This window comes from Callithrix jacchus, chromosome 14 (assembly GCF_049354715.1).
Source record: "Callithrix jacchus isolate 240 chromosome 14, calJac240_pri, whole genome shotgun sequence".
Taxonomy (NCBI): Eukaryota; Metazoa; Chordata; class Mammalia; order Primates; family Cebidae; genus Callithrix; species Callithrix jacchus.
The window spans coordinates 1,665,814-1,693,193 of record NC_133515.1 but is presented as its reverse complement, the minus strand read 5'-3'; the positions used below and the strand labels follow the sequence as shown (position 1 = coordinate 1,693,193).

The window sequence follows — 27,380 nt, the reverse complement described above, 5'->3', positions numbered from 1 at the left end:
AGGAGGTCCTGAAGACAGGAGGCCCAGGGATCTGGGCCTGGATCTAGCATAGCCCCTTCTCCCACGCCTCACCCTGCCCTCCCCAGTCCTCATACACCGCTGCCTTGCCTGCTGTATACTCCGCTGCCTCAGCACCGCGGCATTTTTTAAAGGGGCCACAGTCTGACTTCCAGAATTAAAGCGCCAGTTGGCCTAGCCAATGCGCATGCGCGAGGGACATGCGGATTCGCGCGTCACAGTGACCCCCCCCGTCTCCTGGGAGATGGGACACTGAGGCTTGGTAAAGCAGGTGAAGCAGGAGGCAACAGTGGGTCGGTGTCGAGGCTCCCACCTGACCTCTCCAGGGGGTCGACAGGAGGTTTCCTGGATGCCAGGAAAATGCCAGGGGTGGCGGAAAGTGACAGGGATGAAGAAACCTCAGGTGGAGTTTCAGAGAGCGGGATCTCAGCCTCAGGCAGGCCCAGACGGTGTGTGGGTGAGTCTCCCCAAAAGTCATGACCCCTGTGATCTTGAGGAGAGGTCTGCCTGTGCCCATTGGTGCTCGCTGACCTGAGGGTCATTCTCCCGGAGAGCACAGCCTGGAACCCGGAAGCCTCCGGGGATGCATGGGGGTGGGTGCTTCTGTGCCACTGCTGTATGTCTGTGTGTGTGTCTCTCTCTTTCTCTCCTCTCTCTCTATTCCTGTCTCTCTCTCTCTCTCCCCACACCATCTCTTCCTGGGTCATTTGGCTGGTTGTCATTTTTCTGGCTGTTCAAATTTGGGTTTGTGAAAGCTTGGGCCACCTGGGGAGCTGCCTCAGACACGCAGGGGTTGAAATCTCCTCCCCCTTGTGAGCAACCTCTTTTTTAAGATCAAAACTGGCACACCACACCTAGGGACAAAAGCCTCTCAGGAGCTCATTGTCCTCTTGCAGGAGGGATGCAGACTGAGGTCAGAGTAGGTGGTTCTAGATGGTTCTTACTCCTCCAACCCTCTTCTCTCATTGAGAAATGCTGCCCCACGGTGACACAGGCTTGGAGAAGAAGCCAGGAGCAGGACGTGGCAAGCATCTCTGTTACTCAAATGCTGGCCTTTCAGGCCAGTCACCCATTGGGCAGTCCTTCTTCCTGGATGCCATGGCAGTGGTATTGTGCTGTATTCTGCCTGGGATCTGGCCTCTGTTCGGTCCTCCCTCTTGCTGTCTGCCATGTATCTGAGGGTTCTAGATCCTCCTTGGTCTAACTGAATGTCTTCAAGAAATAACACTTTTGAGTTCATCAGGTTGAAACTTTTTAAAGATCTGTTTAATGACTCTTTTTCTCTCCAAACCTATTTCTATAGATTGCGTAGCCATGATGATCCTGGAGCTCTGGTCTTCATAAGTGTCTCAGATATGGAAGCTCCTTTGGTCTCCATGTCCCACCTGATGGTTGCGTGTTCTATTTAGGATGTGCAGTAGATGACCATGGTGGGCCTTTGCCTTCTTGGGAAGGGGGTGTTGCCAGTGGGGATTGCATATACCCCTGGACCCTGCTCCCACATGATGTGACTCTCCTGCCTGGGCCCTGCCCACAGGAGATTTTCTGTCTCATTCTTGAAGCACATCTGCTTCCTCTGCTCCTGGGTCGGACTTCCCCCCACTATTTAATCTTTTGGGTGCCAAAGAAGTCAGGGAGCCAAAGAGACTGTTCTAGTGGGGTGCAGGGGAGGTTGCCTCAGGGCTACATAGTTGTTGCATTGCTGGGGTGGGGTGTACTTTGCACCTCTCTGCTCCTCTGGCAGGTGTCGCTGAATTTGGCTTTAACTCTGGCACAGGCCCTCTCCTCATTCCCAGGTGTGCTTCAGTTTTCCTTGGCTTTCTTTGGGGGGGTCTCCACTGCCCCCTGGGCACATGCCTGGACATTATTGACCTCACTATCTCCATCTTTTCTTGTGGGAAGCCAGTGCCACGTGTGATCACATTTGCTTTACCTCAGACTCACCCTTATGCCTGTTTGCATGTGTCTCGGGAAGGAGTGTTGAGATGCGGGAGCACCTGGGCTTTGGAGACTGGGGCAGGCCATTTCTCTGTCATGGGAGGAGGAAGGAAGAAGTGGGCTCATGGATCAGTGAATTTTCAGCTGACACCATGTCTTGAGTTACATGGAATCTTTCTGTTCTCCAGTGAGGTCCTCCCCACCTCACCATATTGTAACACCATCCCTTTTGACCCAGTGGAATCCAAAATTGGATCCGTAGAGGAGTCTGCAGATCCCAGCCAGCACCCTGAAGCTCCTTCTCCACCAGAAACCAAACCGGGAGATGGCTCAAGGAGGTCCTTAGCACAGGACTCTTAGTTGTCCAGCCCTGGGTCTTGCACAGTCTTTTTTCCCCTACCTTCCCTTATCACCCCATCCCCACTTGGGCCATCATATTTCTCACAGTGTCGCCACGCTGGAGTGCTGTGGTGTGACCTTAGCTCTCTGTAACCTCATCTCCTGGGTTTAAGTGACTTTCATGCCTCAGCCTCCCCAAGTAGCTGGGATTACAGGTACACACCACCACACCCAGCTAATATTTTGCAATTTAGTGGAGACAGGGTTTCACCAGGATGGGAGGATGGTCTCAATCTCCTGACCTCATGATCCACCCACCTCATCCTCACAAAGTGCTGGGATTACAAGTGTGATCCACCATGCCAGGCCACTACTGCCATTTTTCAAAAAGGTTGTATCCTGACTTTCAGGAGTGGAGTGTGAGTAGTCCTAGCCAATGTGCAGGCACAAGCCAGTTCTCCTCTTAGCGACCCCCACTGCTGCCCTGAGGGATGGGTTCCTGAGACTTGTGGAAGCAGGAGCCCTCCATCACAGAGAGTCATTGTCGAGTCTCCAGCCTGACCTGAGATGTGATCTGTTTTCTGGGATCTGCCAACAGAGGGCATGGTGACATATCTCTAAGTCTAACACACAAATGCTATGACACTTTTGACTGAGTTTTGCCTACTAGGAGAATTGTGACATATTCATTCACCCAGTACCTATGTCTTGTTAGTCTCCTTCTTACCTAGGCCCAGCCCACAAGGGCAATTGTGACATTTTACTGCACTGAGCACCCAGGTGATGTTATTCTTCTGCTTAAGTTCTGAAAGAATTTTGACTTATTCTTGGTTCAGCACCCAGGTGATGCAACATTTTTTCCAGTCCACACCCACAGGTGTGATCTTGACATGTACCTTTACCAAGCACCTGAATAATTTGCCTCTTTTGCCTGAGCCAATCTCACATATAGAATTGTGACATACACCTAACACAAGCACCTAGGAGATGTAACATTTCCTCTTTTGTGCTGACCTCAAAGGAAATTGTGATATCTAGCTGGGCCCATCACTTTGTGATGTGGCCCATTTCTGTTCCCTGGCCACTGCCCCAGTGGGGATTGTACATATTGCTGGATCCCGCTTCCACATGATGTGACACTCCTGCCTGGGCCCTGCCCACAGGAGGCATTGTACCATATTTCTGATTTCATATCTTAGTTTGTATAACTCTCCTCTTGTGCCCAAGTGCTGCCCTTACGTGGGACTGTAACATATGCCTGGAGGATGCACCGGAGTGATGTGACACTTTTGCCTGAGCCCTGCCCTGAGGGGATATTTTTACATACTGCTGAACTCAGCATCTAGGTAATGTGACTCCTATCCTGCCTGATCATCATCACATGGGAAGTTGTGACATATCCATGGTACCAGCAGCAAAGTGAGGTGGTTCTCCTCTTCTGCCTGGGTCCCACTTACAGAGGGTATTGTAACATTTTCACCTGGCTCAGCACCAAAGGGATATGACTCTTCTACCTGACCCTTTCCCACAGGAGATAAAATTATGTATTTCTAGACAAGCACCCAGGTGATGTGACTCTTCTGCCTTGTCACTGTTCACAAGCAGGATTGTGACCTATGTTTGGATCCAGCTCACAGGCATGATGACACATTTTATATCTGGACCTAGGCAACGAGAAAGATGTTGACACTTATCCCGCAAAATAGGGAATCAAATAAGATTGTGGTTCTGTACCAGAATAAAGGTCTCCAAGTGAACTTCAGCTCTCATGCATATTGTATAAAGTCCTCCAGGGGCCCAGAGTGTCACAATAGGGTCCAGCACACAGGTCGTGAATCTCAAAACTGAAGACAGAAGTTAGAATTGTGACTCCAATGTGTAAATGCAGTCCACAGATTGGCTGCACTTTCAGACCAGAATTAAGCACACCTGTTAGGCTGTGATTTTTCTACCAAGACACAATTTGCAGGTGTGATTGGAGATCCCCTACATGAATGAAGTCAACCATTAAGATTGTGATGCATGTATTGAGACCCAACTCGCTGGAGATATTGACTTATACCTGAAGATGAGACAAGTCCCAAATTATAAATCTTATTTTTGGATTTTCTTAAAGGTGTAACTGTGACATATACATTTGCCTTACATCAGAGTGATTTGACTCGCATTTGTAGGCCCAGGATGCATGCAGACTGAATTGTTACACATACATGGGCCAAGCACTTAGGTGATGTAAGTCTTCTGCTAGAACAGGGCCCTGCTCTGAGGGAGGATTTCAACATATTGCTGGACTCAGCACCTAGATGACATGGCTCTTCTTCCTGGTCTCTGCTCAGAGTTAAAATTGTTACATGTATCTAAGCCTAAAACACAGGTACGGTAATGACTTTCATGACTGGACCAAGACAATGTGAGAGATTTTTACTCATCCAGGGTCTTCTACTTATACAAAGTTCACAGAAAATTATGACACTCACAGATGTTATATAAAGCACTTGGGTTGTACAGAGAGTGTCATAACAGGACCCAACACAGGATAAGAATGTTACACTCCTACATACACCCAGCTGATGGGATTGTCACCCTCACACATGGACAGAGCCCACTGTTCAGACCCTGAATCTTACCTGTAGGCACAGTCTACAGCCGGAATTATGCCTGCCATATGTGCATCCAGCCACAAATAAGATGGTGACAAATAATATTTCTGAACTCAGCTCACAGGCATGGTAATGACTTTCATATCTGAACCAGTCAAAAAGGAAATACCGACTCTCATGCCTGCCTTTAAGGCAATGGATAGTACCATGGGATTATACCACCACAAAAGTCTCAGAGCAGATTGAAACTCTGAAACTCTCAAACTTTCTGGTACAGAGAGTGTGTTAACATGGCCTAGCATACAGGTGAGATTGTTACCCTTGTATGTACACTCAGCAAACAGAAAGAGTTGTCACCCTCTCACATCAACATGCCCCACAGCTGAGGTTCTCAATGTCACATCTGAAGGAAGTTGAAAGTGGAATTGTGACTCTCATATGTTGATCTGATCCACAGGTAGAATAGTGACTTTCAAACCAAGATTCAACACAACTGTGAGAATATGGCTACCACACTGGGACACTGTTTTCAGCTGGAGTTGAGGCTGGATCAACTCCACCGCTGAGATTCTGTCTTACATACTTGGGCACAACTCACCAAAGACACTGACACTCCTATCTGAAGCCTGGAAATTTTCAGGATTGTGAATCTCATTCCTAGACATACCTGCAGGTGTAATAGTACAATGTACTTTTGCCAAGCATCTGATTGACTTTACTCGCTTGTGGAAGCCTAGCCATCAACTGGGAGTTAAGCTTCTGACATATACCTGGGCCAAGCCCCTGGGTGATGTGACCCTCCTGCCTACACTTTTCCCACAGTGGATTTTGTGACATGTCTCTTGGCCCATCAACATAAGTAATGTGACTCACTTCCCTTCCTATGCTCTGCCTGCACTGTGGATTTTGACATATCATTGGGCCCACTACTTCGGAATATGACTCTCCTCGATTTACTGCTTCTTGTTAACAGAAAAAAATGTGACATATTACTGATCCCAGCACCTAAATAGGGTGACTCTTTTTGGCTGGCTGTGCCCTGCTTCCATAAAAAACTTTGGAATAATACTGGGCCCAGCACCCAGGTAATGTGATTCTCCAGCCTGTGTCCTGCCTACACTGGGCATTCTGATATATTACTGAGCCTAACATCCAGGTGATGTAACATTTTTGGGGGACCTGCCAACATAGACATTTGTGAAAAACCTCTGGCCCAGCACCCAGGTAATGTGGCCCTCTTGTCTCTTTTCATGCACAGGTAGAATTATAACTTATACCTAGGCCCAGCACACAGTCATGATAATGTCTCTCAGATGTGGAGTCACCCAATTGGAGAGATTTTGACTCTCATAGGTAGGTTTAGGGCAGAAGGTAGAATTCTGGTCAGCTACTTTTAGAAAGGTTACAGAAGGCTCTGACAAACACACATACATTGTGAAGCCCTTGGGTTGTACAGAGAGTATCATAATACAAATCAGAACACAGGTGCTATTGTGACTCTCATAAGCACAACCTGTAGAAAGTTAGTATTGTCACCATTATACATAAATGGAGCCCACTAGTGAGCTCATGAATCTCACATGCAGATTAAGTCCACAGTTGCAATTGTGGCTACCATATGTAAATCTGGTCAAACATAGAATGGTGACTCAATTCTGGACCTAGTTCACAGGCACAATTGTGACTCTAATACCTGGACCTATCTAATAGAAGAGATGTTGACTTTAGTAGCTAGGCTTAGGGTGACAGGTAATGTCCTGGGTTTCTTACTTGTACAAAGGTTGCAGAGTCCCACAACACTCAAGCATATTGTATAATGCCTGCAGGTGGCAAAGAAAGTTTTGAAACAGGGTCTATCACACAGATAAAATTGTGACTCTTGTCTGCACACTCATGACAGGATAATCACCCTCCTACATAAACACAGCTCATTTTTGAGGTTCTGAATATAACACCTGGAAAAAAATGAAAGTTGAAACTGTGACTCTCATATGGATTTCAGACCACAGGTAAGAAGATGACTTTTGTATCAAGATTAAACACCCCTGTGAAGTTGTGTCTTTCCTACTACAACACTGTTGGCACATGAGGATAAGGCTTTCTTGCACAGATCCAGTTGAGATTATGACTCGGGTACATGGACAGAACTCATAAGAGGTGTTGACTGTTGTATTTGGAGCCAGCCCAATTGCACTTTTGTGACTCTGATCTCTGGATCTTTCTGTGGGTGTAATTTTGACATATGCCTTTGCCAAGTACCTGATTAATTTTACTCTTCTTCCTGGGTCTAGTAAGGTATTTGGATTGTGACACTTACCTAGGCCAAGCACTTCAGTGATATGACTTTTCTGCCTGGGTCATTCTCTCAGAGGTAATTTTAAAATATTTACACAGAAATCACCTCGGTGATGTGACATTCCTCTCCTGCCTGAATTTAGCCCACAAGGGGGATTGTGACATATTTACTGGCCCATCACATAGGTAATATGACCCATCTCTCTTGCCTTGGACCTGCTTACCTGGGGGATTGTGACATATTACTGGGCCCAGCACCTAGTAGATGTGACTGTTCTTTCTTGACTGTTCCTTTTGGCCTAGGATTGTCACCTTCACATATGAGTGCAGACCACAGTTGGAACTGTGACTGACAGCAGGCTGAATGGTGACTAATTTCTGGAACCAGGTCACAAGCATGGTGTTGACTGTTGTACCTAGACCAAGCAAAAAGAAAATGTTGACTATGGCTAGGCTTGGGGCAATGGATATTGTCCTGGGTTTTCTGCCTAGAAATATCAGAGGACTATGAAACGCTAGCATATGGTATATTTCTCTTAGGTGGTACAGAATATCTCAAAATAAGGCTCACCACACAATTTAAATTGTGACTCACATGCACATCTGGTCAAAAGTTAAGTTTGTCACCCTTACATATGGACACTGCCCACTGCTGAGGCCCTGAGTCTTTCATGAATGCAGTCCACAGTTGAAATTCTGACTGTTGTATATGGATTTACTCACAAGCAAGGTGATAACTAATTCCTGGACCCCCTTCACAAGGACAGTGATGAATTTTATACCTGGACACAGCCAATAAAGGAGATGTTGTCTCTGTCTGGGCTTAATGAAATAAATAAAATTGTGGGTCCATGTAAGCATGTGGGTCTCAGAAAGTATTGTGACTTTTACACATACCTTACAATGCCCTCAGTTGGTAAAAAGAGTGTCATAACAGGACTCAGCACAGGTGAGATAGTTACTTACATATGCACAACCAGCCAACCATATTTTCACATCTAGAAATGAACACTGTCTACTCTTGTTGTTCTAGGAATTTCACACCCAAAGACAGTCAAAAGCTGGCATTGTTACTAAAACAATTAACCAGGCATAATGGCGATTTACTGTTATTCCAACTACTCAGGAGGCTGAGACAGAATTGCTTGAATCTGGGAGGCAGAGGTTGCAGTGAGCCAAAATTGCACCATTACACTTTAGCCCAGGTGACAGTGCTAGACTCAATCCCAAAAAAAGAAAAAACGGAACATTTAAATTGCACTGAATTTCTGACAGCAGAAACCTATCTGGTTATATTTTTAAAATTATAAAATAATAATAGCCATCATCAACTTAAAGTATAACTAGGGTTAAGAATACCCACCATTTTACCATCGCCACCAACAACTAAACTCTGTTATAGCTAACAAGCTAATTCAGTAAAGTTGCAAGATACCTTAACAGGAAAATCAGTGGTATTTTAATACAATAACAACATAAAATCTGAAAAGGGATTAAGAAAACTATTTCATTTACGATGTTATCAAGTAGAATAAAATACTTAATTTATTAAATAAAATAAGCTTAACCAAGAATATTAAAGATCTGCATGCTGAAAACTACCAAATGTTGATAAAAAAAATAAAGATTAGAAAATTGGAAATATATCCTGTGTTCATTGATTCTAAAAATTAATATTGTTAAAATATCTACTACACAAAGTAATCTACAGATTAAATTTTTTTAATCAAAATTTGAATAGTGTTAAGATAATGTAGAACAATTGTAAAATTAGTATGGAGTCACAAAAAGACCCCATATAGCCAAATAATAAGAAGAACAAAAAGACTTAAAGCCTCAAACTTTCTGCTTTCAAACTATATTACAAAGTGATAGTCATCAAAATAGTATAGAACCTATATAAAAACCAATAGAACAGAATAGTGAACCCAGAAATAAACTCACACATACACAGTCACCTGATTTCACAAAATTAGGAAAAGATAGACACATCAAGAAATAGTGTAGAAAAAACTAGATATGCACTTACAAAAAGCAAACCTTTCTCATATCATCATAATAATGACTTTAAAATGAAGACTTAAACATAAGAATTGAAATCATGAATCCCCTAAAAATTAAATAGGGAAAAAGCTGTTCGACACTGGACATGGCAATGATTTTTTGGATTCTACACATAGAACACAAGCAACAAAAGCAAAAATAAAAAAGTGAAACTATATCAAAGTAAAAAGTTTCTGCACACTAAAGAAAAAAATCAGCAAAATATAAAGGCAATATATTGGATGGAATAACATATTTGTAAACCATATGTAGAATAATATGTTACTATCCAAAATATATGTAATATGAAGCAATACAAAAAATGCACAGTAGAACAAAACAAAAACCAATTTCCTTATTAATTGGGCAAAACATCTAAATAGTCATTTTTCCAAAGACATACGAATGGCCCCTAGATAAAAAGATGCCCAACATCACGAACCATCAGAGTAATTGAAATCAAAGTCAGCTTGAGATGTCACCTTATTGTGGGGTTAAGGAGAATTATTATCAAAACATACAAAGATAAAAAGTGTTAGGGTGCAGAGGAAAGAGAATATTTGTACACTGTTGCTGAGCATGTCCACTGGTGCAGCCATAATTTAAAAAAAAGTATGGAGTTTCATTAAAATTTTTAAACTGTAAGTGCCACTAATCTCAATTCAGAGTATATAGCCAAAGGACATGAAATCAGTATCGGTAAGGGCATCTGCACTCCTCTAATACAAATAAATGAATAAACCATGTGAGAAAGATAATTTCATCTTTAATAGTGAAAGTCTTATTTACAACAATATTTATGAACCTTGAAGAGATTATGCTAAGTGAAATGAAGAAAGAAAAATACTGCACAATCTCATTTGTGTGTGGAATCCCGAAAAAAAAGAAAGAAAAGAGATAGACTACAAAGGTAGTTTCCATGGGCTAGGGAGTGGGGAAACCTGGGGAGATACTCATCAAGGGGTGCACATCTTCAGTTATATAATTAAAAAACTGCTGGAGGTGTAATGTGCAGAATAGTGACTATTGTTAATAATAATTGTACTTCAGACTTGTTACAAAAATTGATCTTATGTTCTCTCACCACACACATAGAAAAGTATAAAGCAACTGTGTGAAGGCATAGATATGTTTACTAGCTTTATTGAGATAATTTAAAGATGTATACACATCTAAGCACTCTATTGTACACCCTAAATATATACACTTTTCAATATACAAATCATAGCTCAATAAACATGGAATAAAAATAAGAGTAATCAGTAGGTAATATCCAGCCACAGGCAAGTTTTATTTACAACTCTCTTGGCCACTGTTTCTGGCTTAACCTGAGAACGGCAGAGTGCTTCAGGCCACTTGACTACTCTGACGCTCCTCCCACTGTTCCTGTAGCTGGGGAAGATGTAATCTTTCCAAGGATTTTTTTCAGTTTTCAGGTCACACAGATCAAGCTAGGACATAAGGTGTCCCCTTGATCATTGTCCACAGCCCCGTTTGGCTCCAGAAAATATGTGCCAGGGCATCCTGAAGAGGACCACGGCAGCCAGCCTGGGCAAGACTGCCTTTCACCGCATGCACTCCCATCGCTCTGGCTCCACAGGCATCCTTTATGGCCATAGCATCGTCCCTCTTCACATTATCAGTGAAGGCTATGTCACTGCAGAAGATACTGAGGAGGAAAATGAAAAAAAAAATAATTGGCCTCTGTGTATTAGAGTAATTGCCACTAGATCACCCGTTTGCAGACAGCATCACTTTTTATCATTACCGTTGTAAAAGCTGTGGTATAATTAGATGAGAACATAATCTGAAGCATACTCTTTGAATCCCTGAAGTTGGTGTCAGTAAGTTTTATTCAGAAATTTACTTTAACCATGACTTACATGTTATGTCCTTGTAGATCAAGGCAGTCAAAATTGAACAATTGTTAATGGAAATTGTTTAGCTCAAAATTAAGTGCGATCTTTGTGTCCTTGAGCATAGACAGGAAGTAAAACTTGGAGAGCCTGTGTTACCCTTTCACATTCGCCCTGGCAGTGATAGCTGTGATGGCTGTGAACTGCAGCAGGTTAGAGCTCACCTTTGTTTTGATAAGAAAAACAAATTGCTTATTGGTTCAACACAAAGTAAGGAGAAAAAAGAGTTGGAAATAAGAAAATAATTAAAGAAAGTACAAGTAAAATATGGTTCTCAAAATACATATTTTGAGATGGATGAATAGACATTGAACCATCTAAAATATACAGATGGAGCTGGAAAACGTAGGGAGTAGATCAGAAGTGAAGAAACTTTCCCAAGAGATGACGCTCCTGCATCTGTTTATTCTGAAATTACTGACAGCAACAAAGGTCAGAAAATGTTGAAGTAGATTGTTTGGAAAAAAGATGGCCTGGGGAAGGATGGTGGAGAAATGAGAACTTCAATCAGCTTTATCTTCAAGAGACACAGCTTGGGGACAGGCATCCAACTTCAGCTGAAGATGTTTGCCTTCTTCAAAGCAAAAACAAACTTGGACAAAGCATTGGAGAGGTTTGCTGAATATTTTCCAGAAACTAAACCTTAAAAAGATGACACAGGGACCAAGCCCTGATTAAAGGCGACTCTAGAGAGAAGGTTAATTGTAGAAAAAATTTCAAGCTTTCTAAAAAATAGTTTGGAAACTCTTATTTATTTTATATTATGCAGAACTTTTCTTCACAAAACAGTCTGTGGCAAAGGGAAACTATCACAGTTTACCACTCCCTGATTCAGAAATGTGTAATAAAGTTTTGTTTGCAGCTTTTAAAATCATTGTTTAAACCAACAAATAGTGACTGAATCAAGTTTTACACTAAGTGGACTAAAATTCACAAGGTACAGATGAGTTTATCAAACTTCATGATTGTATCTTGTTATTTACAACATCCATATAAGCAAAGAACCATATGAGTAAAACTCATGTGCCCACTATTGACTTAAATGTATATTTGTCTTCATCTCCCTATATTCACAGTAAGATGCACAGCAAAAGAAGCATCAAAAGTTTATAAAAATAAATCTGACTTTATGCATCATTGTTGATGCCTTTTATAACCTAGATAAAGAACCTCTTGTACTTGAAATAGCATAAATGGTATTACTGAAGAACTAATGAATAGGTGACATATTGTAGAAAATTAGTCAGTTATTGTTGTTTTCTGTGAAGATTCTGTTTATTTGTACTAGATATTCAACGTTTATATTTGGTTTGTTTCATAGCTAACAAGATATTTGATATCAACAACTGGGTACAGTGTTGAAATGGTGTCCTGACATTTTCAGATTCCATAAATGTTATCACAAGTAATGGAGTTGTGCCAGAGAAATCTGATATCTAGTACAGAAGAAATACTTAGGGCCTCAAGTTTAAGATATTTATTGAAAATATCCTCAACTGCAATAGTAACATTATCACATTAAAAAAAACATTTTCAATAAATTCTGGATTAAACAAAAATTCAAATTTTACATTTTATGGAGTTAGGGAAGTGCTAATAAAGTAGAACAGCAATTGAAGTCAAAAGATCTGAATTCATATAAATCGTTTTACCCATGTTTATTATATGTTAAATAAAACAATAATTCATACCATATACTATTTACTGCAGTGAAGTATTTTTGAAATTTGTACATAGTACCTAATTAATTTTCCAATGATAAAAAAGTAAACACATTTTACCAAGTATTACAATGTGGTTTCTTGAAGCTACCAGTATTTCAGATGAAGAAACTTGGGATTTCTCATGATGTAGTGTTCTATGACATAGAAATTGTAGATCAAATATTTTACTCATGCATGCAATTGTTGACATTTCTGCTTTTCAGAAAAATAACATGTTTCAAAAACTTAATGCAGATAATAAAATCACCAAGAAGTCACAAGAATTTACAAAATGCCTAATATAGTTTAAAAAATGATGAAAACTTCTCAGGATCAGAAGTAAATAAAGGTAATGGTTGAGAGAAATATCAACCTGAGAGGCCAGTGCTCCATTCGGATGCATCTGATCACAAAGATGTTAAATTTATGTGAATTGTTCAGCTTCTGACAAGGCAAATGGAATAAACACAGATAAAGTGCCTGCAGGCATCCAGTGTGTGCTCTCTTCAACATGTGAGAATGAAACTATGAAGTATGTTGTACACAAGGAGATGAGCTACTAGCATGAAGCGTTAGATAAATTATATGGCACGTAAAACTCAGATATGAGGTTTGTATTTAATATTTGTCCAATATAATGAAATAATAAGAAACCAAAATAATGTGGAAAAAAACTATGAGTTTGACAAATCATATTTGGAAAAGAGGCAAATGGAAAGTAAACTATTGGAAATGTAGTAAAACAATGTAATGCACAGCATACAAATGACATATTAAAATACACTGAATTGATGAGAGGACTAGTAAATTAAATCTGAGCAGAATTAATGTAGTCATATAATTTATAGAAGAAAAATTACACAGGATACAAATATATTTATTTATATAAAAATTAGATGAGAAGAAATAAAAAAAATTGTTTCCTAGGTTGCATAAACAGGAAGGCAACATGCAAAGAATCGGTTACTATAAGTTTCCAAAAGTGAAAATAAGTTTAGAGTGTAATGCATCAGAAAAGATAAACTAAGGAATACTTAAAATAAATAACGGTTTTAGTTATTGTGAATACTGCATCAATAAACATGGGAGTGCAATTTTTTTAATTTTAGGTGATTTTACTCTTGTTGCCCAGGCTGAAGCCTAATGATGCAATCTCAGCTCACCACAACCTCCGCCTTCTACCTTCAAGGGATTCTTTTACCTCAGTCTCCCAAGTAGCTACACCTCTCTCATTTTGTGTTTTTAATAGAGACTTTCTTTATGTTGGTCAGGCTGGTTTTGAACTCCCTAACTCAGGTGATCCACCTGCCTCAGCCTCCCAAAGTGCTGAGATTACAGGCATGAGCAACTGCTCCTAGCCACCTTTTAACATACTTATTTTATTTTCTTTTCATATATAACCAGTGGATGCATATGGTAGTTCTATTTGTAACTTCTTGAAAAACCTCCACACTGTCTTTCCTAACAGTTATACCAATTTAAATTCTTACCAACAGTTATAAGTGCCCATCTACAAATGAATGAAGAAAATGCTACACACACACATGCACACACACACACAGAAATAATGTTCATTAATAAAACAGAATAAACTGTCATTTATGTTGACATGGATGAACTTAGAGGACATTATGTTAAGTGAAATAAGCCAGTAACAGAAAGAAAAATACCACATGATGTCACTCAGATGTGGAATTTTAAAAAGTTGATCTCATAGAAGTAGAGAGTAGAATGATGGTTACCATTACTAGAGGCTAGAGAAAGTGAAGGAATGGAGAAATGGGGAAATATTTGTCACAGTTACAAAGTTACAGTTAGACAGGCAGAATACATTCTGGTGTTCCATTACAGAGTAGGGTAATTATAGCTAATTATAATGTACTGTTTATTTTAACACAGGTAGAAGATGGGATTTATCCCATCGGGGATAAATGTTTAGACCAAATGTGGTGTATACACACAGTGCAATACGATTCAACCTTAGAAAGAATGAAATCTGGCCTTGACAGCTGACATCGGCCTCTAATGTGATTGCTCAGTGCCAGCTCCCGGCCTGGCCACCGATCCTACAGCTGCGCAGTCCCTCCCTCAGGATGCCCTACCCTCGGCCTTCCGATCACTGTGGCTTTTGCAGTCCGTGAGGCTGCTGATGCTGCTGCAGCCTTATCTTGGAATTGAAGATGTCTTATTCTGCTTTCAGGACAGAACCATGAACCCAACAGCAGCAGCAATGAGGCTCCCACTCTGCTGCTAGGCGTGATCTCGGAGCCTGCTGCATCTGCCACGACAGAGCCCACCCGCAGCACATCGCAGAGTTGCTCTTGTGAGCAGCGGCTGGGGAGGGACTGGGTCAGCAGGACATCTCTGGGCACTGGGTGAAGGAGAAACCACAGCCGCCACATCCTGTCTTTCCCTGAGGATGTGCAGAATTACCATTAAATTATGACATCATCCTGTGTATCACTAATGGGAGAATTGGAGTCTAGAAAATGTTGTTAGCCTTTTAGCCCACCTGTTCCTTAGTAGCTGTATTTGAGTGATAAAGCATTTTAGCCCACCTGTTCCCCAGTAGCTATATTTGAGTAATGAAGTGCTCCTGAATGCATCTGCACAGATTCACTTGCCATGATAATTTTGTGAAAAGTAACATGTTTGGTTTCCCAGAACACAATAGTTATTCTGGAGCTTTTAAGCACCTTTATATGTTATTAGTTAATAATTTTAAGTCAGAATACCTTATCAAAGAAAAATTTGAATGATTGGAACCAGGACTCCACAGCATCTGCTTATTAGTCCAATTCTTCTAGTACCATATAAATTGTTCCAGGGAGAAAAAGAGAGGACCTATGAAAAATCTGATGAGTCAGCCATGAGTTTCTATCCATCATCACTAAATGTTTCAACTTTGACTGGATTCGATAAAGGTTGTGTTGTTTTGAATCAGTTTTTTTTTAGTTGAAAGAAACCAAGAAAGACAAGAATATAGACAGTTACATTAAAAACATAAGAACAACATATTGGCCCAGGCACATTGGCTCACGTCTGTAATCCTAGAACTTTGGGAGGCTGAGGTCTGTACATCACCAGGTCAGGAGTTCAAGAACAGCCTGGGCCTACATAGTGAAACCCTGTCTCTATTAATAATACAAAAATTAGCCGGGCATGGTGGCACATGCCTGTAGTTCTAGCTACTCGGGAGGCTGAGGCAGGAGAATCACACCACTGCACTGCAGCTGGGCAAGATAGCAAAACTTCATCCAAAATAATAATAATAATAACAATAACAATAATAATAATAATGTATTGGCTGAATGGTGGTAATTGAGAAAGCAATACTTGGGATAGTTATCCACAAGTATTAAAAAAATTGCACAAACAAAGATTATTGTTCATACCTATGTAACATTTTACTAAATTCATGATTCAATGAGATCTTGGATTGGAAAGGAGCAAAATAAATTTGTTTGGATACTTGCAGATATTGGTATACAGGTGACCTGTGAGCTGGTTCCATAAATTAGCCATCATTCAGCCTGAGGCCAGATCCACATATAAAAGTCAAAATTTCAACTCTGAACTGCATCCATGTATGAGATTTAGAATCTCAGCAGTGTTGCATGTCTGCACATGTACCCCAAAACCTAAAATTCAATAAAAAAATTCTCAGCAGTGGACTCTGTTTATGTATGAAGGTGACAATCCTAATTGTTGTCTACATGTGTCTATGAGAGTCGCAATCTCACCTGTGTGCTGGGTCCTGTTATGTCACTCTCTATACAAGTGAAGGACTTTATAAAATACATGTGAATGCTGTAATCTTCTGCGAGCATTTTACAATGAGTAGACCAAGGACCATAGTTGTTGCCCTAAGCTTAGCTATTAGAGTCAAAATTTCTCCTATTAGCTTAGTCAGTGTAAGAAAGCCATCATCATGACTGTTGCTTAGGCATAGTTATAGGTCACAACTCCACCTGTGAGCAGAACTCTGGGAGGAAAGTTACATTACCTTAATGCTTGCCCAGAGAACTGTTAATATATCTCCATGGGCAGGACCCACACAGAAAAGTCACATCACCTCTGTGCTAGGTTCAATGATATGTCACAATGCCCACTGTAGGCAGAACCCAGTCAAAAGAGTCACACCACCTAGGTGCTGGGCCCAGCAGTATGTCACGATCCCTCCTGTTGACAGGGCCAAGCCATGAGAGGAGAGTCATATCACCTAGGTAATATTCCCAGATTTATGTTCCAAACCTTACTGGAGGCAGGACACAGGCAGGAAAATAGAGTCTCATCACCCAGTTGATGGGCTCAGAGACACATTACAATGCCCCTTGTAGGCAGGACTCAGGTTGGAGAGTCATATTACCTAGGTATTTGGGTGAGGTATATGTCACAATGCCAACTGTTGTCAGGATTCATGCAAGGGAGTAAAGTCAATCTGATGCTGAGAAAAAATTATATGTCCAAGTCAAACCTACAGGAAGGTCCAGGGATGAGATCCACAGTCCCACATATATTCTAGCTCTAGGTGTAAGAGACAGCACCTTATGTGAATCGTGTTAAATACACAAATCACAATCTCAATTCTGGGCAGAATTCAGTCAGGAAAGCTCCAACCTCACCTGCACATACTGGTCTAATTAAGAGTCATCACTGCCTCACACGTGTGCTGAGTTTTAGTATGAACGTCACCATTCTACCTGTGAGCTGGATCCATGTGTAAGAGGTCACAATATCAACTTTAAACTGATCTAGATGTGATATTCAGAACCTCAACAATAGGCTGTGTCCATGTGGGAAGATGACATTTCTCACTGTATGTTTTGAGTGCAGAGAATAGTCACAATGTCACCTGTGTCCTGGACCTTTATAAGGCACCCTCTGTGTCACTTAAGGGTTTCCTATAGTATGCACGAGAATGAAAACCTGCTCTGAGACCTTCATGATGGTAGAAACCCATGACCCTGCATGTTGCCCTAAGTTCAGCCATGAGAGTCAACACTTACCATGTCTGGGTCCAGGTATGAGAGTCATCAGTGTGCTTGTGAACTGGGTCCATAAATGAGCCACCCTTCCATTTGTGGATGGATTTAGTTATGACAGTCTCAATTCCACCTGTGAACTGTTTCTGTGAGTGAGATCCAGGCCCCCGTGAGTGGGTTCTGTTCGCATTTAATTCTAACTGTGGACTGTGTGTGCATACAAGAGTCACAATCAGGATTTTGAGTTGGGCCCTATTTTAACACCATCTTTACCACTTCAGGGCATTGTACAGTATGCATGAGTGTTGTGATTCTCTGAGACCTCTGAAACATCGGAAGCCCAAGATCTTATCTGTTATGTAAGACTAGATACAACAGTCAACATCTCTTCTACTACCTGGGATCAGGCATGAGAGATATTGACAGGCCTATGAGCTGGGTCCAGAAATGAGTCACCTTCCAACCTGTTGCCAGATCCACGTATGACCATCCCAATACTAACTGTAAACTGTTTGCACATGTGAGATTCAGAACCTCACCTATGGACTCTGTTTATGTGTGAGAGTGACAATCCCAATTGTTGGATGGTGTAACAATGAGAGACAAAATTTTACTTCTGTAATGGACTCTTATAAGACCCAAGTATTTTATAGAATATTCATGAGTTTCATGATCATTCGTAATCTTGATATGATTAGAAGACCCAGAACTTTACTGATTGTTCTGAGCTTAGCTGTAAGAGTCAAAATCTCTTGTGTTGGCCAAGCTGTTATATGACAGTAGTCATTATTCCTGTGACTTGAACCTCGGTGAATGTCACAATCCTGCCTGTGGACAGAACCAGGAGAAAGAGTCACAGCACCTGAATATGAATATGAGTCAGGGATATACTAGTATCCCCCTGTAGGGTGCCAGGGTATCCTACACTCCACCTATGGGTACCTTGAGTTCAGTGGTGACAAAGAAATGAGACAAAGACAAGTTAAGAATGTATAAAGTGGGACAGGGGGGACAATGTGAAAAGATGGCTACAAAGACGCTGAGCTCTGGTTTTCACAATATTTACTGAATACAATCAGTTTTATCTATAGAAAAAATGGTGGGGTGAATCAGTGAAAGGGAGGCTGTGCATCAAACATAAGATTGATGATAGCAGTGGCAGATTATGTGAGTTTTTCAAGAACTAAAAGTGTATGCTTATCTGGTATAAAAGTGATAATGCAGCTGGTGGGAGCAGACTTAGCAAGCAGCCTATGTATCTAGTTACATTCCAGTGCTTCAAGAGGGTGTTATGTCATTGGGCTAAGTGTTTAAAATATTAGAGCTTAGGTCACTCTGTACCTGGGAACATGCTGGCAATAGAGAGGCCATTTTCCCCAGATGCCTCCTGTGGCCTTCAGAGTTTATCATTTCTGATTTCTTTTATACCTTATTTATAACCAGTTTATGTAGGCACACTGTAAACCCTTCCTCCATTGCTGCTTACCTCAACACCCCTTGTAAGTTGAGTGCTTGTAGGAAATTCACATCACTATGATGCTGGGAAGAGTGATGTGTCACAATGTTTCCTGTGGGCAGAATCCAGGCTGAAGGATCACATCACATGAGTTCTGAGCTCATCAATATGTCACTACCCACTTTGAAAACAGCACCTAGGCAGGAGAGGACAATCATATCACCTGGAAAGGAGACCAGTGGTATATCACAATGCCACCTGTCAGTAGGCAGGAGGGCCATATTACATAGATTATTGGCTTAGGTGTATGTAACAATTAAATCGTGGGCTTTATTAAGGCAGAAGAGTCAAATCAGTTGAGTGTGGGGACCGCTCCTGCGAAGGGCCCTTGACAGGACCCTCGCCATCTTGAGCTTGAGCCCATACACGTTTATCCTCTCCTGGAGGCTGTTGAGCTAAGGGAAAGGAGGAAGTCTGGTTGCACTGATTTTATAAACATCAATCTTTGCCTCTGACATTTGCAACAGAATGGCTGAGCTCAGGCCTTGTGGTCTAATGAGACATTGTATGGTTAGACATTGTGTGCCTCCTAGTTCCTTCTCTGCACAATAACTCTAAGACTTTGTTTACCTCTGCTAACTCAATCATATTGTTTGCATATGATCCTATATGAATAGGCAAGGTTAGAATGACATTTGGAAAGGTCCAGCTATACCTTGTTAATGATCTTACTTGCTTGCTTAACTGAATTTAGAAAAACACATGTTTAGATTTATGACTCCCCTTTTTGCAAACTTTATTGACCCTTTGTTGTACACCCTTTGATTAAGAGTCATTCTTTCTGTACCCCTTTTCTTGTGATTTTTTGTTCTTGATTTTATTTCAAGATACAATAGAATGTACATAACTCCTCAAGCACTGAAAGGTATATAACCTGTAGTTTGCACAAATAAACTTGCTGTCTTGGTAATTCTTGCTCTGGCATTGCCTGGCAGTCCTCCAGATCCCACTCTCTATCTATCTTTTCTTCCTCGCACTCCCTCTTCCAGGTTAAGAACATTTGAGTGGGGCTGAGGCTCTCAACTGGTCGGAAACCCCCCCGGCAGACGTGCCAGACCCCCACATCTGATGCCCGAACAGGGACCCTGGACACAAGGGATCACAGTGACGCTCAAGTTATAAAGGTGAGGCTGAAACAGCACGTTTGGCTTTTCTCAAAGTAAGCTCTCTACTTTTGATTTTGTATAATATTAATCTATTTTATTCTCTCTTTGTTGTACATACAAGTCAAAGTAAACAAAATTTCTAAGTTTCATCTGGAGTAAAACATGAGGCATATAGAATCTAAGGAGTGTAACTTGTTTATACAATTATAACAAAAAATGATTAAGTCACATGGGCATGATATTAAGCTAAAAACTGTGGAGGAGTTTGTGCACATTATTCGTGAAATTTGCCCGTGGGTTCCAGAAAGAGGAATATTGGAGGAAACTACATGGGATGAAATTGGTGAGAAAATTGAACAATATGCCTCTCATAATAAAGCTTTACCTCAAACTGAGGTTTTACTTTCTATTTGGTCTAAACTTAAAGACAGTGTCTGCTTCTCTCAAGCAGAACCTGCTCGTCCTTGCTCTCACAGTGCTATTCCTTCCCCTGCTGCTGCTTTCTCCCCTCCCCCTTCTGAACTTGATCCTCTTGATCAAATGGAGCATGGTATTAACCATTCTTCTTCTAGACATCCACCTAGCTGCCAACTTGTGACACAAGTTGGATAGCTGCCAACTTGTGACAGAAGCTGTTTCAAAAGAGCCTGACAGGTATGTCTCCCCACATAACACCCCTCGCCGTGATCTTAATCCAGTAACTCTCACCCTTCCCTCAGACCTTTCTGATCAAGTCAGAGACTTACTTTCTCTTTGCTTTAAAGCGCTCACCTTGCAACAACAACACTGCTTTCCTGTTGCTCAGGCACCATCTTCTGTACCTTCTAATTCTTTGGTAATTAGATCCACCCCCATTGCTCTCATCTCCCCCTTAACACAAGCCATGATGTCTATGCATAAAGGTTTTGTTAACGCCAATAGTACATCATTATATCCTCTTATAGAAGTTACTGATAATGCAGGCAAGTCACCCATCATTATGAAGCTATTCCTCCTAAGTTCCTGAAAGATTTTAAGGAAGATCTTAAGGAAGCCGTCACGCATTATGGCCCAATAGCACCTTACACTTTGTCTATTTTAGAAAAATTTTCAACAGCTGCCTGGCCACCGGTTGAATGGACAAGACTAACTAAAGCTTGCCTTTCTGGTGGAGATTTTCTGTTATGGGAAGCCTATTATGATGAGGCTGCTTTGAATCAGTCTGAGTGCAATCAGCGTGCTGGTAGCCAGGTTACTTTAGATATGCTTGTGGGCAGAGGTGCTTTTGAAACTTTACAAAATCAAATTTCCCTTACTGATGAAGCTTTGTTACAAATTAATACATTAGCTCTAAAGGCATGGTGCCAACTTCCATCTAAGGGAGCTAAGACAGAGGAGTTGTCTAAAATTCGCCAAGGATCTGATGAACCATATCAGGAATTTGTTTCGTGTCTCTTAGAGGAAATTACTTGTCACGTTGGCGATCAGGAAGCCAGCTCTATGCTGTCCAAACATTTGGCTTTTCAGAACGCTAATGCTGCATGTCAGGCTGCCATAAGACCATGGCGATGTGCCACTATTTCTGATTATATTAGGATGTGTGCAGATATTGGCAAAGCATATCAAAATGGCTTAGCTATGGCTGCTGCTCAGAATGGCATGACAGTGGCCGCTTTTTTAAAGAGACAGTCTCAAAATTCTAATATCAAGTGTTTTCACTGTGGTTTTCCTGGCCATGTAGCAAAGAAATGCCCATCTGGACAACAATTGGCTTTACCTGCCCCTGCACAACCATCTATGTAACTTTTAGCTCTCCCTGCACCACCCACATCATAGAAATCTAAAACTCGCCCTCCTGGTAAGTATCCCCATTGTCATCGTGGAAACCACTGGGCCAATGTGTGCAGATCCAAACGGGATGCACAAGGTAATCCTTTGATGCCCCGTTTGGGAAACTCACAGAAAGGGCAGGCTTGGCCCCAACAAATCGGGGCACCTCTGGTACAAACCTCACAAGTCACCACAAATCCATTTCTGACCTCCACCGTGCCACACCCAACAGTGCAGGACTTGACCTCTGTTCCTCTGCCCAACAGGTATTAACACCTAACTCAGTTGTTCATTTAATACCAACTGGCATCTATGGCCCTCTCCCCTTTGGGTATGCAGGTTTAATTTTGGGGGGTAGTTCCTCCTCCCTTTGAGGTTTACAGATCATACCTGGGGTTATTGATAATGACTATACTAGAGAAATCAAAGTTATTGCCTGCTCTCCTTTAGGAGTTTGCACTATAGACCCAGCTCAGCCTTTTGCTCAGCTCTTGTTAGTTCCTGTTAATGTATCAATTGGACATCCTTTATCAAAGGAAACTAGAGGATCTAAAGGTTTTGGCTCCTCTTCTTATGCTTATTGGATTCAGCTAACAGACCTGAGATGACTCTTAACATTAATGGTAATACTTTTAAAGGACTTTTGGATACTGGTGCCGATGTTTCATTCATCTCTTCTATACATTGGCCTTCTGCCTGGCCACTTACTGTGGCAATAACCTCTATACAAGGTATTGACATGAGTTCCAATCCCCAACAGTCTGTTACTTTATTGTCTTGGACAGACTCTGATGGTCATTCTAGTACTTTTCGCCCCTATGTCCTCCCAGGAATTTTCATTAATTTGTGGGGCAGAGACATTTTGGAAGCTATGGAAGCTAATTACACACAACACTGCTTTAAATATTATGCTTAAACAAGGATTCCATCTGGCTAAAAGTCTTGGTAAAAATCTGCAGGGCTCTTCTGAGCCCCTGCCTGTACAGGTGAAAACTGACCGTGCCAGTCTTGTGTGTTTTTAGAGGGGGCCACTGTAACTCCCGGTACTCATGCTGATCCCATCATTTGGATATCTGATGCACCCGTATGGGTAGGGCAGTGGCCCCTGCCTTCTGAAAAAATTTTAGCAGCTCGCAAGTTGGTTCGGGAGCAACTCGAAGTGGGCCCTATCAGACCCACTAATAGTCCTTGGAATTCTCCTATTTTTGTTATCAAGAAAAAGTCTGGCAAATGGAGATTGTTACAGGACGTGAGAAAAGTTAATGAAACCATGGTGGTTATGGGGGCACTTCAACCTTGACTGCCCTCCCCTGTTGTAGTTCCACAGGAATGGCATATGTTAGTTATTGATTTAAAGGATAGTTTCTTTTCCATTCCATTAGCTCCTCAGGATCGTAAAAGTTTTGCCTTTAGCATACCAGCTACTAATTTTCACAGACCTTATGAAAGATTTGAATGGGTTGTCTTACCTCAGGGCATGGCTAATAGTCCTACTTTGTGTCAATCCTATGTTGCTAAAGTACTCTCTCCACTTCGTCATCAACTTCCTGAGGCCTTACTGTTACATTACATGGATGACTTACTCTTAGCTGCACCCACATTGAGGCTTCTTTTTGAAATCTATAACTCTTTGCAGGCATGTTAATTAAGTGCTAATCTTGTTGTTGCTACTGACAAGGCTCATCTAGTTACTCCTTATCATTATCTAGGCAGGCTTATTGATTGTCATCAGGTTTCCTCTAAATCTCCTGTATTGGTTACAAGTCATTTAAAAACTCTTCATGATTTTCAAAAATTTCTTGGAGATATTAATTGGATACTCCCTAGTTTAAAATTAACTACTGGTCAATTGAAACTTTTGTTTGATATTCTTAAAGGTTCCTCTGACCCTAAGTCTCCTAGGCAACTGACAGAACCAGCTAAGCAGGCTCTACAGTTGGTTAATGAGTTTCTAAGACAACAAAAACTTACCAGAATTTCTGTGAAAACTTCTTGGTGTTATTGTGTACTTCACACACACTACACCCCCACTGGAGTTTTTTGGCAACAGGGAGTGTTAGAGTGGCTCCATCTGCCGGCTAGTAGAAGCAAAGTCATCACCCCTTACTTTGACCTTGTAGCCACTTTGGTTGCCAAAGGCCGATCCAGAGCCCTAACACTCTGGTTATGAACAATCAAAGATAGTTTCTCCTTATAATAATTCACAACAACAATGGCTTTGGACATTTTCTGATTCTTGGCAGATTGTCTTTGCTGGATATCCTGGTAAAATTTTATGTCATTATCCTACTGATAAATTTCTCCAATTTTATTCTCAATGCTCTCTTATTTTTCCACAAGTTTGTGTAAAAACCCCTTTGCCTTTTGCTTATTTAGCCTTTACTGATGAATCAACATCTGGCATCGCTGCTGGAGTAGTTAATGATCAATCATTTTCTTTTCAGACTGAGAAACGCTCTGCACAAAGAGTAGAATTACTTGCTGTTCAGCGTGTGCTTTCAAATTGGGATTTCCCTTTAAATTTGTATTCTGATAGCCAATATGTTGTTAACTTAGCTCAGAACCTTGAAACAGCTCCATTATCTTTCTCAGACTCTTCTTCCATAATTTTCTTGCTCTTATCTCTCCAACAGGTTCTTAGATGCCGTTTCCATTCTTTCTTTATAGGGCATATCAGAGCTCACACTAACCTACCTGGACCCTTGGCTACTGGAAATTCTGCTGCTGACACCCTAACTCAAAATATTTTTCCTGCTCTTTCTCCTGTAAAGCAGGCCAAGTCTTCCCATGCTATACATCACCAAAACGTGAGAAGTCTCTGACTACAGTTTCACATTACCAGGGAACAGGCAAGACACATAGTTAAACAATGCCCTGCCTGTGTTTCTTTTCTCCCACAGACCATTCATCTTGGAGTTAACCCGTGCAGTTTGCAACCTGCTCATGTTTACCAGATGGATTTTACACATTTTATTTCTTTTGGCAAGCTTAAATTTATTTATGTAACCATTGATAGCATTTCCCACTTTCTTGTAGCTTCTGCCCACACTGGAGAAGCAGTTAAGAATGTTATTTCTCATTGCCTCTTGGTCTTTTCTATTATTGGTCCTCCTAAGATTTTAAAAACTGAAAATGGTCCTGCATATACTAGTAAAAGTTTTCAGTCATTTTGTTCACAATTTCAAATCTCTCATCGTACAGGTATTCTTTACAACCCTCAAGGCCAGAGTATCGTTAAATGCTCTCATACTGTTCTCAAAAATCTACTATCTAAACTGAAACATGATTCTAATACTGTGTCTTTTTCCAAGTCTCCACATGACTGGCTTCATCATGCACTCTATGTACTAAACTTTCTCACTTTGGATGACAACAACTGTTCTACTGCTGATCACTTTTGGCATCCTGATCATAAGTCTCCCCCCGAAGTTATCTGGAAAGATGCCCTTTCTAATTAATGGCATGGCCAAGATCCAGTCCTCATATGGGGACAAGGACATGTTTGTGTTTTTTCTAGGTCTGCTGATTCACCTATTTGGGCTCCTGAACACCTTGTGAAGCATGAACATAAACAACTCCTTGATCCCGAGATTTCATCAACTACGAGTGACGGCTTCTGCTCATCGCAGATGCTGGTCCTGACAGAACAACAGATGTAATTCGTGATACCGTGATGTATCTCTACCTTCCTGGAATCAACTTCGCCATCTTAGTGCTGAAGCCTCTAATCTTGTTGGGCAACAAGGACATTTTAGAAATCTTGTAACCTTGTTTATGGCCATGATTGCTATTTTGGCTTGTGAACAAGCTACTGCTTTTCCTGTTCCTCATTCTCCCCCCTCTACTCGCCACACGCTGTGGGCTTATGTTCCTGATTTACCTGTCTTAAGACCTGTTACTTGGGATGATCCTGCTTTTCCTGTTTACATTAATGATACCCCTATACTTAATTTTCCTTCTTCCTCTCATATTACTCCTCAACTTGCCAATTACACATATACAGCTCAGGCCATTGCTCCTCCTATGTGTTTTTATGCTTCTTTTATATATAATAAATTTTCTTACAGTGAATTATGCCTCTTTACAACCTTCCCCTCCTCCACCTATTCCTAGAGACTTTTGTTTTCTTCTAGGAGTTAAACAATTACGAACATACAATGGCCCTTCCACTCTCTTCCCTGCTGAGTCTATTTCTGTAAGAGATTGGACACTATTTTATCCTAGTATTCAGGAATCTTCTAAAATTTGTTCTCCTGATTTTCCTCTCATGGAACTACAACCTTGTCACTCTGGCAACACTCCCTTTAATCCTTCTCCCCAATGGCAATTTTGTTATCCTAATCAAAAACAAGCTCTGTATTATACTCTGCCTTTTGTTTTTACTTTGTATGACTGGTCCATCCCTAACCCTTTAAGTGAAAGTGAAGATCTAACTCATTATGAAATGCCCAGTGGGTGGAGCACTCCTATTTTTACCACTCATAAGGGCACAATTTAAACCTCTCTTTGGAAATTGTTTTTGTCTGTGTACCCCAGTTATTATTTTGCTGGCTCTCATAGCCGTGCCTATCCAGGTAAAGGTCATGTATACATTCAATCTTGCGTTGCATCCCCCTATGCTATTTTACTTGGTAATGTTTCTTTTTCTGAAAACAATGGGCCTTATTCAATTTCTTGCATTAATTGTACCCTCACCAATTGTATGGACTCCTCTATGTTTCCTACTTTTACAATAGGAATTGTTCATCAACCTCCTTATGTTTTGCTTCCTGTTAACATTTCTGGTGATTGGTATGATGAAAAAGCCTTACAAATTTTTCATGAAGTTCATGAACCTCTGTTAAGACCCAAACAATTTATTGGTATTCTCATTGCTAGTATTATAGCTATTGTTTCTCTTGTGGCTACTGCTGCCACTGTGGCTGTTAATCTCACTCATAGTGTTCAAACTGCTTCTTATGTTAATCATTTGGCAAAAAATATTTCAGTTACTATGGGAACTCAAATGGACATTGAAAAGAAAATTGAGGTTAAACTTAATGCTTTAGAAGAAACTGTTAACATAATTAGAGATAAGGTGTATAATATTCAAAATCATCTTACTCTTCAAGG

At 41.0% G+C, this 27,380-nt stretch overlaps 1 long non-coding RNA gene and 1 pseudogene across 1 annotated transcript; both read left to right on the top strand.

Annotated features, from left to right (window-relative positions):
• The first annotated feature begins 264 nt into the window (after positions 1-264).
• On the top strand, positions 265-27,380 carry LOC144579114 (uncharacterized). The gene is made up of 3 exons (XR_013526031.1): positions 265-475; positions 20,343-20,477; positions 25,786-27,380. It is a non-coding gene; the product is annotated as an uncharacterized LOC144579114 (long non-coding RNA).
• On the top strand, positions 9,918-15,042 carry LOC128928096 (angiogenic factor with G patch and FHA domains 1 pseudogene; annotated as a pseudogene).